The following is a 15,326-nucleotide window of genomic DNA, read 5'->3' on the forward strand; positions in this document are numbered from 1 at the left end:
TTTTCACGGGGGTTTCCAATCAACGAGCAAAAAAAACCGAGCAAATCCAATTTCTGAGCAAATATGAGCAACAACAAAGAGATTAGCGCGCACGCGCACGCACACAGAACTACATCACTCTACACAACCAAAAACCAACAAGCAATTTACAAAAGTGGAATGCTTGTGACACCATTATCGTATCCAATTATACATACTTAATCTCCCTACCCGGACAATAAAGAGGAATCTCATTGTTTTGGGTTACTGAGTAGCAAACCTTTACTTTAAAACTTGTCATAAGGAAAAGAAACCACTTCGTGTTCAAACATGAATTGCACCTTGCAAAGCCAATCAAATCAAAAGTGCCTAAGGTGGCAGTGTTGGCGGGATGCCATGCTCTCATTTTACTCCTCAGATAGACTTAGGATGATTTGTTTGGCCCTATCTTTGTAAAGAAGTCGAGATGCCTCTCTTCCCTCCTGTGAGGCACTGTTGTAAAGCTCCACCCCTTTTTTAATACAATTTCATGTTTTCTCAAAAAATATATATATAAAAACTCCAGGATACAATAGTGTAATGCATATCATGAGAAAGCTCATCCCATCGTGAAGTGGCACATGCAATTCTTTAAGTTTTTAACTGTGAGTAATTCCCAGAGGTTCAATCAATTTGCACAATACTTGTGAAGGCATCTCTGCAAAGTTGAGAGATCTTGAACTCTGTTTATAAAGTAGAATAAAGCAATCTCTCTAAGATTCTTGTAGAAGTTGAGCTCCTGGTCAGATGCAGAGAAGAGTTCCACAATGTTGCAACCCGCAAGGTGCACCTTTGGAATGGTGGCAAAAGTGTAAAGAAATTGGTATGGATATCATTGCATGTCTTGTGGTTTCATTGAGTGACTCTAGATTAGCTCAACACCAAGATTGTAAGAGCTAACCAGGCTTCCACACCATGTCGCATCTTCCTTGCACTCATACCACACGGTGTGTGCCATCTACTCCAAGGCAAGAATTTGGAGGTGTTTGATGAGATAGAACATAAGGGCCTTGAGAACAAGGATGACCATCAACTGGTAGAGGACTCATATTGACTAGCAAGTCGGATGCAATACTTGTTTTTTCCATGATGTGCATAGAAGTAGGATGATGGTTGAGGAGCGAGAAATATTGCATGCATTGCAATTCTACCATGCCAGCGATAAGGAGCATGCTCTCCAAAACAGGGACCTAGCCACGCGGACAGGTTCTAGCAAGTTCAACATATTTTACGAAGCTCATGAGCATGCTATACAAATCATTTTTTTTTATATAGTCAACTCACTCAGAGTCGCAGACCATAGCCGTCCTAGTAAAACAAAACAAAAAAGGTCCAAAAAAAGTTATCCAATGCTCGAAAAAACTTTCTTTCTTACACAGACCATTTGTAAACCAAACAAAAATTTAAGGCATGTTGAAACTTGTCTGAACCAGTCCGCGCCGGCGCGGATAGGTTCCAGCAGGTTTCAACATGCCTTACTAAGCTCATGGGCATTCTCTAAACAGAATTTTTTTAATATAATGAAGTCACGCAGCATGGCCGCCTTGGTATTAGAGCAAGCAAAAAAATTTCATTGAAACCTGTCAGAACCAATCCGCGTCGGCGCGGACAGGTTCCAACAGGTTTCAACATGCCTTACTAAGCTCATGGGCATTCTCTAAAGAGCATTTTTTTAATATAATGAAGTCGCGCAGCATGGCCGCCTTGATATTAGGAAAAGCAAAAGAAAAATCATTGAAACCTGTCGGAACCTGTCCGCGCCGGCGCAGACAGGTTCCAGCAGGTTCAGAATGCATAAATAATTAGGTCTTTTTATATTATCAACTCGCGTAGTCGCAAACAATCATGACCGCCCTGGCCCCTTACTACTTAGTAAACCAACCTCGTAGTTTGGCAGAGATATTGGACAGCAAGAAACTCTTTGCGCAATGTCCTAATCGAGCGGAAGCACAAGCTAGGTCCCCATGCCATTCCCACCAAACCAGACAACCTGCCATAACAGAGATCAAAACAGAGAGGCGACGTGCATGGAACAAATTATTATTGATTCTTATTCTAACAAGAGAAGAGCAGTCTGTGCGTGCGTGAGAGCTGTGCGCTGGCTCTAGGATAGCAATTAGTGGCGGTCTACTGCATATTACATGAATGTCTTGGCACCTGGCACGCACTCATCACCCCCAGCTGCTTGCTAACTGCTAGGTGGTGAAGTGGACAGAGAGGTAGACAGCGGCATCATCTGCATCTACATCGACGAAGTTGACGTCGAAGAAGCAGTAGAAGGCCTCGGGGTTGTCGGAGCGCTACCAAATGACGTAGATGAGGTGGCGGCCAGATTTTCCGACAGGCGTGGTGCCGGGGAATTGGTAGGAGCCGCTGAGAAGCGTGGGGTCAGTGACGTTGATGAAGTGGGGGTCCTCCAAGTCTGATCATTGCAGCCTAGCCTAAATTTCGAACTCTCAGCTGGCAAAACTCGAAGAAGCCGCTGTGTGGGGCAGTGGCCTTCTAGAGGTATGTTAAGGAGACATGGGAGGACAAGTTGGTGGGTCAAGGCCCTTATACTTCTCCTGCCCGCCGCTGCACAGCTCGCCATTTGGAATGATCTCGTAGTGATGGCCATTAGTGTTTGCCTGGTTCACCTCGTTCCAATCATAGAACCCTTGCGTCCCACTCACTGCATCCCAAACCGTCTCCTTCGCCGCCGCTCACGATAGCGGGCTGGGTTTGAGTCCATCTCTCTCTCTCTCTCTCTCTCTCTCTCTCTCTCTCTCTCTCTCTCTCTCTCTCTCTCTCTCTCTCTCTCTCTCTCTCTCTCTCTCTCTCTCTCTCTCAACCAAAAACTGGAAAAAAACTGCTTCCATGGTTGAGAGAGAGAGAGAGAGAGAGAGAGAACTCTCTTGCAATTGCAAAACCCTAGGATGTCTTGCAAAACCTCTATGGTATATTCAAATAGATTTTTTCCTCAAATAACATACTTTTTTTCAATTTAACTATTTTCATGAATTTTCCATGCGGATTTTCTCCTTCTCCCCCTTCCTCTAACTAGCTATTTTGAATTTTCAAGATCCACTGCTCACTTAAAAACTAAAAAATAAACCTATTAGAAATAGTTTGTGCCGACACGGACTGCTTTGACGCGGTGTGAATTTTTTCTAGTAGGTTTGCATACTTTTTTTCAATTTAACTATTTTCATGAATTTTCCAAGCGGATTTTCTCCTTCTCCCCCTTCCTCTAACTAGCTATTTTGAATTTTCAAGATCCACTGCTCACTTAAAAACTAAAAAATAAACCTATTAGAAATAGTTTGTGCCGACATGGACTGCTTTGACGCGGTGTGAATTTTTTCTAGTAGGTTTGTTTGTTAGTTTTTGCTAGAGGAGAGAGAGATGTTTCTCAACTCATTTGCAGAGTCCAGACACACGAGAGAGAGAGAGAGAGAGAGAGAGAGAGAGTTCCACATGAGATACTGCTAATAACAAAGCTCAATGTTTGTGAAAAAGTCGCTCGGTTTTTTCTTTGCTCGAGAATGTTCGCTCGCTGTTTAGTAAGACTCGTTGTCACAGATAATGCATCTAATTACATAGCAGCTGGAAAAGTAGTTGAAGCAAAGTATCCAGAGATTATATGGGTTCCATGTGCTGCTCCCACTTTGAATCTGCTGTTAAAGGACTTTGGAAAAGTTCCTTCTATTAAGTAAACTCTACTAGATGCAAACCACTTGGTGAAGTTCATAAGAGAGCATTCATTTTCTTACGCTTTATTTAGAACAAATTCCCCAATAAAAAATTTATAGTTTTTTTGTGTTACCTGTTTTGCGAGAGCGTATTACGTTCTCTCTACACTACAACAGGTTAAAGCAGCCCTTGTTGAAATAGTGGCAGATAGAAGATGGAACATTTGGCTTGATAAATATCCCAAGCATGAACCTGTTGCTTCCAAATGCTATCAGCTTGTAAACTCTCGTGTTTTTTGGAGAAATGTAGACAAAATTGTTACTGTCACATAACCCTTCACTCATCTGATACGATTAGTGGACAAAGAAGCCTCTATCTTTGGACGGGTTTACTGGTACATGCATGAAGCCTCTCACAAGTTAAAAGACTGTACATCTTATGTAGGAAAAGAGAAATCCATGATGATGTCGTTTGTCAAAAGACGATGGGAGCATTTGCATACTCCTTTAGAAGGAGCAAGGTTCGTCTTAGATCCCAAGTTCCACATGCACGATCAATCTTCAAACAATGAAGTGATGAGTGATTTTAAGAAAGTGTGTGCCCAACTATTAGGCAATGTGGATGGACAGGTGGCATACACACAGAAGACGGCATATACTAGCAGAGAAGGAATATTTGGGGATCCTTGACATATAGATGCTATCAAGACGATGAGCGCACCAGTTTGGTGGAAAGAGTACGGTGGAGAAAAAGTGGAACTTCAACATGTGGCCGTGAGAGCATTGTATGTTGCCGCCTCAAGTGGTAGCAAATCTGAAACTTTCAAGGGAGCGGAAGCCTTAGCATTTTCACTAACTCGAAATAATGTATTGTGTACAAAATGATTTGGGCATAGCTATCTGCATTGCCTATAATTCAGTGGCTCCCTTTAAAGTTCTGATTCGTCTTCTTGGGACGCAGCCCAAGCGCTAAGATCTCCTTGAGCCACTCGAATCTCTTCCTCTTTATAAATTTGTTGTGCCAATGTGTGATTAAGCAAAGGATCATTAGGCTGCTGTGCATTCTGGTCGGGAACAATATCTTCCATACCTGAAATGCAAAACAATAAACTTTAATGAGCGAAGCCTTATTACTTAGAAAAGAGAGATGGTTTAAAGGATTTCGGCGATCCAACTTGAAATACTTTAAAACCCCAACTTGAAGAACTTTAAAGACATAACTGAAAATACGATTAAAGATCTAGTTTGAAATATCACCACACATTGCACACCATTAATGACAAAAAATATTGTTATTTACTGGTCTAATCATCAACAGGCCTCAAGCCAGCTTCGGTTACAACATGATAGCCAACATTATGGACTCCATTCAAACAAAGGCTTAAATCCCATATTTTAGGCGTATCTAAGAGTTTGGATAATTTTCCATTAGCAAGGTGTTTGTTTACATTTCGTAAAAAATTCGCGCTTGAGAACCTCAGAGGGCTCTGGAATACACACAACCAAGTGTTTAAGAATATATGAGAGACTATATATATCAGATGCTTTGGTGAAAGGAGGAGGATTGGTGCTGATATTTTCAAGGGCAGTCCATGGATAATCTTGCACGAATTGAGCTCTAGTTTGAGGGTTGAGATTTGGCAGCTTGGGAAATGTTGCCAAAGTGTTTGATGGTGTACTTTGTCCCTAGTCCGCGATCCCAGCATACACTCCTCAGATCATTACCATGACTAAAGCATGTAGTTGTGCCACAAGCTGCATTTTCTCTTTGATTCCAAGTTTGGATGAACCATACTCTCAAAGCTTCTAATGACCTGGCCCAATAATTTCTTTACTATTGTGTTACACATTACTCCATTAGTGCGCAGAACTGGGTCAAATGAAACAAGGAATGCACTGCACAGTTTCAGCCATCACTACTCCACAAGTTCAATCACAAAATCATTGAACTTTGCGTGCAGTGGATCAAATGTCCGATGCAAATGATCGTTTGAAGCTCTATAGAGAGATAAAACTAGAGCATCACAAATGATTTTGCGATGCTGACGCGTTAACTTTGTCTCTACCATGACTGAAGCCTGAAAATACATGAAGCAAATATAAGTAAGGTAGATCTAGAATAGATATAAATTCGACATATATGATTGTAAATAGTTCCAAACAAATACATTTCATGGACAATAATAACAACCAACAACGAAAGATTTAAACATATATAGTTCCTCCCTGCAGTGCAACGTGGTGGTCAGCAACAGCCAGAGACAAAAAAGCGTAATACCAATCTCCCTATAGTGCGATGTGGTAGTTAGCAACAGTCAGGGAGGGACGAAGGATTTAAAATACCTAGCCCCTCTCTATAGTGCGACATGGTGGTCAGCAACAGCTAGAGACGAGAAATTTATTAAATCCAATCAACCTGCAGTGTGACATGATGGTCACCAACAGCCAAGAACGAAGGATGTAAGATATCTATCCCCTCCCTATAGTGCAACACGGTGGTCAGCAACAACCAGAGACAGAGAATCTCTTCAATCCAATCCTCCTCCAGTGAGACGTGATGGTCAACAATGCTAAGAACAAAGGATTTAAAAACCCTAAACCCCTCCCTGCAGTGCGACACAGTGGTCGACAACAACCAGAGACGAGGAATCTATTAAATTCAATCTTCTTGTGGTGCAACGCGATGGTCAACAATAGCCAAGAATGAAGGATTTGACAACCCTAAACCCCTCCTTGCAGTGTGACATGGTGGTCACCAACAGACATAGACGAAGAATCTATTAAACCCAATTTTCTTGCGGTGCGATGCGATGGTCAACTATATCCAAGAACAAAGGATTTAAAAATCCTAAACCCCTCCTGCAATGTGACACGATGGTCAGCAACAGACAGAGACAAATAATCTATTAAACCCAATCTCACTGTAGTGCGACGCAATGGTCAGTAACAACCAAGAAGAAAGAATGTAAGATAGCTAATCCCTCCCTGCAATGTGACTCGATGGTCAGCAACAACCAGAGACAAAAAATCTAATTGCACATCCTAAGCTACTCTTTGCAGTGCGACACGAAGGTCAACAACAGTCAAGGACTAAGAGTCTAAAGTGTCTAACCCCCCTTCCAGTGTGTCACGAGGATTAACACAGTCAAGGACGGGTGTCTAAACTCTCTCTCTCTTTACAGTGTGACACGGGGTCAAATTAGCCAAAGAGAGTGAAAAACTTGTAAAACTAACACTGAGGTGTGATCAAAGCTCCATAACAACAGCGCTAGGAAATACAACCTGCAAACTAACACTGAGGTACGAGCAAAGCTCCACAACAACAGCGCTAGCAAATACATCTCCACAAAAAAAAAGCAGTAGAAGAGATTACGTGACTATCGCAATGGCACTGTCCCTATCGACAATGTCACTCTCTCTGTTCTCTCTCTCTCTCTCTCTCTCTCTCTCTCTCTCTCTATATATATATATATATATATATATATATCTATCTATCGGTGATGTCAATGTCGGGTTGTTTGAACTGTCGCGGCGCCTTTTTTTTATAAAGCAAACAGTATTTCGATCAAAATAGAATTCGATTGAAATATGGTTTACTCGGAGATACGTGTATAATATGGGTATACAACGTATAATACCAAAATATACGTACAATTTTGTTATACGGACGTATAAATGTAACGTAGATCTAGATGTAGAACGATTTTCTATTTTTGTTAAAAGCTTTTGTTGAGAAAAAGCACAAAAGAGTTGCTTCATGACCCCATTTTAAAAGGTTTCGGTAGACCTATAGAGCTCATGTTGATGGAGCTTTAAACGTGTCATTGTTGACATAAACTTTTCACGAAATATATCTCTTGGTGACTTCTCTTAGGAGGTGGCTAAATTTCTTTTCAAATTCTACACAAATATTGCTTGGACTCATGGTAGTTGGTTTCATTATGTTCACAAATTCTTGAATAATTTGTTGGAATTAGGGTTGCAGAGAAACACACATAGCTTGGAGAAGACGAAGGAAGCTCAAGGCACACATTAGAGAGTGTGTTACTTAGTGTGCAATGGAAAGATGAATAACCGTGGAGTGATGGGCGTATATACAATGCTCGGGGGAAAAAACCTCCTAAAGAGGGGAAAAATGCCCCGGCAGTCCTATTGTGTTCACACACATCACTACCACATGTATATGGTAACAAATCCCCTCTGGAGTGATGCGGTGAAAAAGAGCTGGCACATGAGTAAAGGGAAGTGCCATGCCCTGAGGACATGATCAGTCCACAAAGGGGAGTAAGCCCAAAGCTTTGCGGAAAGCTTCAAGCTTCTCACGAGACAATGCCTTTGTGAAAAGATCTGCAAGGTTGTCCTGTGTTGGTACATAAGCCAAGCTGATCTCTCCTGCTAAGAGCCTCTCCCTGACATAGTGGTAATGCACCTCAATGTGCTTTGTGCGAGCATGAAAAAGTGGGTTCCTTGTAACTGCCAATGCGCTCTGACTATCAGTGTAGATAGTGTTGGCAGTGTCCTGTCCAACACCCAAATCAGCCATACACACTCAACCGTAGTTGTGAAGACTGCCTCGTACTCAGCCTCACAACTCAAAGTGGCCATAGTAGGTTGCTTCTTGCTCATTCATGATATACATGAACTGCCAAGCATGAAACAAAATCCACTTGTGGACACTCGCGTGTCAAAACAACCAGCCCAATCTGAGTCCGAAAAAGCATGTAAGTCTGGCGGCAATGATCCTCCCTTGGGTTAAAACAAGCCAAGATGTAAAGTGCCACTAAGGTAGCGGAAAATCTTCTTGGCATCCTGCCAATGCTAAGACCCTAGGCTATGCATAAATCTACTGACCTGTGAGACTTTAAACTGAATATCCGGCGTCGTGTTGCATACATAAATGTGGCATCCAACAGTGGTTTGGTAAAGAGTGACATCAGTAGGATCACCAACATCATGTAGACTCAACTTTAAACCTGTTTCCATGGGAGTGGCAATAGGTTTGCAATTCTCAAGTCCAAACTTACATAGTAATGTCTCTATGTAACTTTTTTGACACAAGGCAATACCACCATCACACTGCTTAAACTATATACCCAAGTAATGATGCAACAGCCCCAAATCTTTCATCTTGAAAGTAGCATTCAAATCAGCCTTAAATTCAGCAATATGTCTCTCATTTGGTCCAGTGATCAGCAAATCATCTACATAAAGAACCACAATGAGAAGTACATCACCCTCACGCTTTACATACAAAGTGCTTTCTGTTGGACTGTTACAAAAGCCTTGTTTGACCAAATGAGTGTCAGCTTTCTCATACCAAGCATGAGGAGATTGCTTCAACCCATACAAAGCCTTCTTACATCTGCACACTTTGTCCTCTTGTCCTTTCTTGACAAAACCACGAGGCTGTGTTACATAAACTTCCTCAAATATGTCACCATTCAAGAAAGCAGTAACAAAGTCTGATTGATGTACATCCCAACCAAAATGAGCTGCCAATGCACATAGAAAACGCACAGTAGTCATACGACAAGTGGGAGAAAAAGTCTCTTCATAATCTTTTGTTGTGCATAACCCTTTGCAACAAGTCGAGCCTTATGGCGATCGATCTCACCATTCGGCTTGCGTTTCAACTTGTAAACCCACTTGTACCAATGGCCTTTTTGTCAGGAGGCAAATCACATAAAATCCATGTGTCATTTTCTATAAGTGCATCATATTCTGATTGCATGGCAGCCATCCAATTTTTTGAATTCTGTGCTTCATCAAAAGATAAAGGTTCCTCAACATCATGTAAGCTAGACACAGCCAAAGGATAACAATCTGATGCATAAGATGCATGGCGAGAGCTTGAACGAGTACGACTAGACAAAGGTGCATCCAATTTACTGTCACGTAAAGTGTGCACCAGCCATTTTGGCATACCTCTAGCCCGCTCATTTTCAGCCCTTTCCTCATCAACTACATCATGTATATGTGCATCAGCAATAGGCTAATCTGTAACATTTTCAAAAACCCCCATAGGCTGTACATTTGCCTCATTGGAACTTACATTCGTATTTCCACCACTGAAAAGAGGCAACAAAGTGTCATCAATGTCCTATGAGCTTACATTACTGTCTCTAGTACATGACAGCAAGGGCTGAACATAATCTTCCACAAACACTACATCCCGTGAAACCAGAATACGTTTTGTTTGCGAATGATACAACCTGTAACCTTTTCTTTCAGCACTATAATCAACAAAAATACATTTGACAGCCTTATCATCCAAATTTTTGCATTGTGTTTGTGTTACCAAAGCATATGCCAAACAGCCAAAAACACGCATGTGCTGAATATAAGGCTTTCTATCATGCCATGCTTCTTATCAAGTAATAGACTGCAAAGCTTTTGTAGGACACCTGTTTAGTACATAAATGGCACACATGAATGGCCTCAAGCCAAAAAGAATGTGGTAAAGCTTGACTTTTGACCATACATCGTGCCATTTCCGTAAGTGACCTGTTTTTCCTCTCAGCAACACCATTTTGCTGAGGTGTATAAGGCACTGTACATTGGTGTTTTATCCCACGACTAGCCAAAAATGCATTGAATTCATGAGACATATGCTCCCCCCCTCGATCGGAACAGAGGGTGCCCATAGTACATTTCGAGACATTTTCAGCCATAGCCAGAAATTGTTTGAAGCAAATAAAAACTTTGGACTTCACTTTAAGAGGAAATACCCATGCATGCATGGAGTAATCATCAATGAAAGTCACGAAGTACAGGTAATTGTCCAAGGACGGAGTTTGCATGGGCCCATAAACATCACTATGCACAAGCTGCAACCTGCATGTGGACCTAACTGAACTATCCTTTGGAAACTTAGATTGTTGCATTTTATCCAGAATACAGCCGTCACAAACATGTTTGACAGGTGCTTCAAGAGGCGGCAAAGAAGCAACCATATCAGATTTTTGCAAACGTAGCAAATTGGAAAAATTCAGATGACCAAAACGTGCATGCCAAAGTTTTGAAATAGCCCTTGAATCTGCAATAGCATTTGCAAAATTTTGTCCCTACTTGTCATACAAAGTGAGCTTATACATCCCACGCCACAAAAGGCCAAATGCAACAATTTCATCACCAAAACTGAGATCATGAACTGTACATTTGTCATCCACAAATTTGACTACAAGTCCAAGTCTAGCAAGTGCGGATAGAGACAAGAGATTCTTTTTGATCCCAGGTACATAAAGTGCATCAACAAGTGTGAAGGAACTGCCATTTGCAGCAGTAAGCACAATCTTTCCAACTCTCTGAACCGGATAAGAGGCATTGTTGGCACAAGTGACTTAATTCCCATGAGGGATAGACTCGAGAGAGATGAACAATTCACGATGTGAGGTAATGTGCTTTGTAGCACCACTATCGAAATACCACACATGTGAATCTGTAGCAACTGAAAAGCATGCATCATGGACAACAGGATTGTAAGTGCACTCTATGTTAAAATCCCATTCTGCATCAACGTTAGCATTACAGTCTCCTTTTACAAAAGAACAATGGCTGCATTTGTAGTGGAACCAGTATTTGCAGTGGAACCACCCTCTTTCTTCTTAGCCTCTTTGGCCATCAACTTAGGACACTGCTTGATCAAGTGATCATTAGCTTTACAATAATGGCAACGCATCTTCTTTTTGCCCTTATCACCAAAATTTCCAGACGAATTGTTGCCAGCAGAAGCATTAGGAACAGAAGTTTTGCCACTCGTAGTAGAACCATAAGAAGTGGCTACATTGCTGTTACCACCCTTTCTTTGAGAAGCAATAAAAGCATGTTCAACTGCACACTTCTTAGTCCTGTTTTTTTTGGAAAGTGACTCTTGCAACAGCAATGTGCATAATGCATCAAACTTGACAACTTCAGGATTTCCTTGGGTCATTAGTCTCCAAGTACTAGCAAAAGTTTGGTAGGAATCTAGTAAGGCATCAAGAACAGTCTTCACAAGGGAACTGTCTGAAATGACTTCACGTGCAGAAATAAGTTGCTCATTGATATCCTTGACACTAGCAAGGAAAGTGTCCATATCATCTTCCTCATGCATAATCTTTGACTCCAGCTCTTTACGCAGCAAAGCAATTTTAGCCTCATTGCGACTTTCATAAAGACCAACCAATATATCCCAAGCCTATTTTGCAGATATTGCTGAACGGATGTGAGGAATATGGTGCGCTTCACAGACAACACAATCAATGCATGAGCCTGCGCATCCTTTACATCCCAACGAGATTGTTCTGCCATAGGCAAAACAACTCTAATAGCAGCAATCCTTGTAGCAAGACCTAAAACATCCTCAACATCGCTTGCATCCTCAGAACCAGGACGTACATCAATGCCCTGCACAATATTCCAGACGCCTTTTGACACAAGAACATGTTGCATCATGTAAGGCCACATAGGGTAATTGTCCCCATCCAACCTGTCCTCAACAACAAACATCTTGAACACATCTGTGTTGTTGTCATGGTAAATGTTGCACTTGATGTGAAAACTAACCGAAAATAGGAGAAACGGAGCGGGAACAACACGTGCTATATAGCACAAACCGTAGAAGATTGTAAGGCACTTGTTATGTAGAAAATGGCACTGACAGAAATTCTGCACAAAATGACAAAATAGCCTGTGCAGACCTAGTTGTAGTGGAAATGGAGGTCGAAATGAGCCCGAATCAAAAATCTGAGTAGACTAAGCTCTACGAGCGCACCCGAAATATTTGTCGACCTGCGAACGCTCGCCAAACCTCACTGTAAATGGAGAAAGTGAGTAGGCGTGTACTGGAGTAGCTGGCGACTAAGCTCGGGAGGACGTAACCTGCTCTGATACCAATTGTTGGAATTAGGGTTGCAGAGAAACGCACACAGCTTGGAGAAGACAAAGGAAGCTCAAGGCACACAATAGAGAGTGTGTTACTTAGTGTGCAATGGAAAGATGGATAGCCCTAGAGTGATGGGCGTATATACAATGCTCGGGGGAAAGAACCTCCTAAAGAGGGAAAAAATGCCCCGGCGGTCCTAGTGTGTTCACACACATCACTACCACATGTATATGGTAACATAATCTGCAAATACTTTGAAGAACCTTCACTATCTTCACAACCTCTTGATCTGGCAAGTTTCTTTGTAGCTCGCAAACTATTGGGGTTTGAAAGTGTAGGCATAATAACTTCATTAGCATCTATCCTCCTATAATGGCAATTGGAGAACCATTAGAAGGGCTATCCATCATTGCAAGGAAATATGAACCTGAGCTACTTGGAATGTTATTTATCTATCCCTCTTTACAAAAAGTCTACGTCTATTTAGTTTAAATCTATCTCTCTCCTCATTCAAAATGTTTTATTGAAATATTATGTGCTATTGCAGGTCTTTTCTCACCACATTTTCTCTTCTACTCTCTATACACATGAAACTCATAAAAATTATATCATTTAAATTTTTTATTTTTATTTTTTTTTTGGGGGGGGGGGGGGGGGGGGGGGAGGGAGAGAGAGCTTACCTTCAAATAAAGTACTCTAAAGCCAACCTTTTGATAGCTGAACAAAAAAAAAATTTACTTAATCCTCATGGCTCCCTAAGTAGCTACATTGCTTTTCCGTCTATCTACTTCTATCTATTTATTTTCTCACATTTTTAAAATTCTATTTATTTCATTTCTATTTTAAATTTAGTTTTTTTTTCAATTTGAAATATTTGGTGTAGATTATTTTTCACTTGTGCACATTCTTGTTTCTATTTTTATATTCATCAATTTTTTTTACTTTTTAGTATTTTTTTAACTTCCTTCTTTTACCCATCTATGTATCTAAATATGTAATATCTATGGTAACCCATACTCCTTTGCGGTATTCTCCCACTTTGCGGTATTCAGAGGAACAAATGTAACTATACTTCCTTGAGAATATTCTTTATTTAGATTCTTGAGATGGTCTTTGGCTAACCCTTTAACACCCATCTTCTTAAGACTGTTTTGCAAATTGTTCCAAAGGTTTGAGTTTCAACAATTCTCCCATAGTGATAGTGCACTTGATGGTTGTAAACAAAATAGAATGCAAATTTTTCACATCAAAGGTTGTTTTTGTTGTGTGCAATTTTGTAGTTTTACATACCATCAAATTTTCTTCATGCTCACCTAAATATGAGGGTAAAGTTTTGAGGGTATTGCCCTTTGAAGCCTCATAGAGTTTTGGCCCCCTCATACAATGATTGAATATCTACTTCCATTTAAAGATATTCTAGGCATAATTCTTCAAAAGGAATTGAATACTTCTCCAAATTCACAATGTTTCTACTCCTTGCCCTTTCCCATAGTTTTTTGGGCCAATCTTCATCATTAAGCGGATTTCATAAGCCAATGTTTAAATTCTGACTCTATTTGGATAGTTTCTTTTAATGGCTTGTTGATAGGTTTAGAGTGAATGATCTCCTCTACCCTTGACACCAAGGTCTCCTTTGATTTTGTTTCATCAAGCTTTATTGGTTCTTGTTTTGGGGCTTCCAAAAGCTCTTATGTTATCTTGACTAATCTTTGATAAGCTTCAAATTTTTCTACTTCAATCTTAGCATGTGGATAGTTTTTCCATTGGTTTTCCATGTTTTGTCTTGCATTTAATCCTGCTTGGTATGCTTCTAGGAAAACATTGATTGGTTCATAAACTTTGTCTACCATTTTCAAGCATAAGTTATGCTCTCGCTTGGGTGGTGATATGATGTGTACATTGAGTTGGGGCTTTCTTTTTCTCCTTGTGCTACACTGTATGATTTTATATGTTGGATGTTAATACACCATGGTTTGACAAGAACCCATTCATTACATGTGCGATTATTATCTATTGGAATTGTTAACTATCCACAACTTACTACACCTTATTTTGTTTATGCTCTAAATTTAGGGGCTTTAAGTGTGCTTTGCATAATTAAGAAATGTTTTTTTGGGACTCACAAGCCTTGTGATCTATGACTTCACGGCTGTAGGTATTTTTGCACTAAGACCTTGGTTGGCATGTACTCTGTAAAAACTAGGATTTGGCCATCTTTTGATGAATAGGGGTACTTGGCACTGGGTCGTTCCCATGCACTTCATGGGTAAGCTTGGTAAAGCGTTTCAAGCCTAAGCATTGGCTCGTATTTCTGTGTACCGACTCACCATTTTAGGCTATAGAATGTGGTTTTAGCCGCTCATGCCATTAAAGGGCAAGATGCATCGCAGATTCATCTACGTATTGGCTAGTCTGATAGTCTAAGTAAAAAGAGAAGGGGTGCGAGTCTGATCTACCCCTTATGTCTTTGGGCTGAAAAATAGAGTTTGGTGTGGAGTTTTTTGGGATGAGGGTGTATTGGAGTCATTGTATATAAAGGGACCCGGTCCGATGGTCTTTTGTGTTATGTGGTGTTATGGTTTGGCTGTATAATCTTCCATTTTGGTTCGGACCGGGTCCGAACATTTGGTAAAATATCCCTATTGGCCCGGACCTCACCCCTTGGCAAAAACTCCTATAGTTGTATAGTAGTGGGAACTTCCCCACCACCTACCATTTGTTAAGATGGCGTACGTGGCCTCTGCGCGTGCATTAACTATCTCCATAATATGCCT

At 40.8% G+C, this 15,326-nt stretch overlaps 1 pseudogene; it reads left to right on the plus strand.

Moving 5' to 3' along the window:
• Positions 1-1,863: 1,863 nt before the first annotated feature.
• Positions 1,864-2,729, plus strand: LOC147431552 (uncharacterized; annotated as a pseudogene).
• The last annotated feature ends 12,597 nt before the right edge of the window (positions 2,730-15,326 follow it).

This window comes from Adiantum capillus-veneris, chromosome 21 (assembly GCF_014529385.1).
Source record: "Adiantum capillus-veneris isolate H3 chromosome 21, ASM1452938v2, whole genome shotgun sequence".
NCBI lineage: Eukaryota > Viridiplantae > Streptophyta > Polypodiopsida > Polypodiales > Pteridaceae > Adiantum > Adiantum capillus-veneris.